Source organism: Lolium rigidum, chromosome 6 (assembly GCF_022539505.1).
Source record: "Lolium rigidum isolate FL_2022 chromosome 6, APGP_CSIRO_Lrig_0.1, whole genome shotgun sequence".
Classification (NCBI taxonomy): Eukaryota; Viridiplantae; Streptophyta; class Magnoliopsida; order Poales; family Poaceae; genus Lolium; species Lolium rigidum.
This window is the reverse complement of record NC_061513.1, coordinates 99,918,821-99,920,356: the sequence shown is the minus strand read 5'-3', so window position 1 is coordinate 99,920,356 and position 1,536 is coordinate 99,918,821.

Sequence of the window (1,536 nt, the reverse complement as noted above, 5' to 3'; positions counted from 1 at the left end):
ACTTCGAGGACAAACATATTAAGTATGGAATAAATATCTATCTCTCTCTCTCTCTTAAGGTAGCTAAGCTCTTTATGTAGTGTCTTGTCCGAGATCTAGAGGTGGACGCCGGTGGCCACCGCAATTCCCTATGAGTGCAATTGATACATCTCAAAGCGTATCTATAATTTTTGATGCTCCATGTTTGTTTTACACCAATTTATATATGTTTTGCTCATATTTCGTTTCACTTTTATTCATTTTCCGGCACTAACCCATTAACAAGATGCCACAGTGTCAGTTCCCTGTTTTCTGTTGTTTTGTATTTCAGAAAAGTTGTACAGGAAATATTCTCGGAATTCGACGAAACAAAAGTCGAATTCAATATTTTTCCGTAATAAAGACTGTTGTGGGTATACTTCATGGGTGTACCATCGACAGTGCCTAGATCCGGCAAGCCGGGGTGGCCCATAGATGGTGTTGTGGCATGTGGCCCATCGGGCGGCCTAGTTGCTGTTGATCCTGAAGGATGAAGTCCAGCCCAGGATAAGGAAGCCGGATCCCAACCGACCTTTGGAGGAAGTTGGATCCGTGGAGGCCCATATGGAACCCGGATCCAGTACGACGTATAAGGGAAGGCGGATCCTTGACGTACACGGCAAGACATTGTACCGTAGTTAGGCAACCTGTAATCCGGCTAGGACTCTCCATGTAAACCCTAGATCCGTGCGTCTTTATAAGCCGGATCCTGGGAGCCCTAGAGGCACAACCACAACTCATTGTAACAACGCGAAAGCGCCCAGATAATTCTAGACAAGCAGCAGTAGCCCTGTCATCGTGCAGGTGTTCCGAAGCTGGGTAAATCGCGTACCACCGTCCCGAGAGCACTCCGCCCTATGGCCCCTACTTCTTCTCCCCCTCGTGAGGATCCCTCCTCCGAGGTACCGTCGAATAGGCAACGACAGTTGGCGCCCACCGTGGGGCCAGCGGCGTCTGGAGGCCGGAACCGGGAGGGTTCCGCCATGGGAAGCTACGACGACACCATCGCTGTGGGGCGCGTCCTCTACGCCGGAAACCTTCCGATCGTCCCTCCGGATGAGTGCTGGATTCCGGCTAAGACAAACCCCATCAAGCTCTCCATCGTCCCAGTCGGCGGCATACACATCTTCACCGGGGAAACCGTCGATTCTTACGGAAACCCATTGGTAAGTAACGCTGACGCGACCGCCGCTGAGCAGGACGCAGTCGCGAAGATCCGATCTGAGACGCAGGAGCTTCCTGGAGAAGATTCCGCCTTGGATCTAGAAAAAACAAAACCCGCCCAATCCGCCCCTGAGCAGGAAACAAAGGTGGAAGACCAATGCAGATCCGCCTGGGTCTCCCAGGTGTTAGAGAAGCAAAGGTGTCACTTCGTACACTTCTTGGCCCATACCGCCGGAACCGCCCCTCAAGAAGCAGGAGCTGGTCCCGAGCAGGTTGAAGCACCGGAACACAACGCTGCTCCGGATCAGCAGGAGGCTGTCGGAGAAAGCAGCGCTCCGATTGAAGAGTCGATCC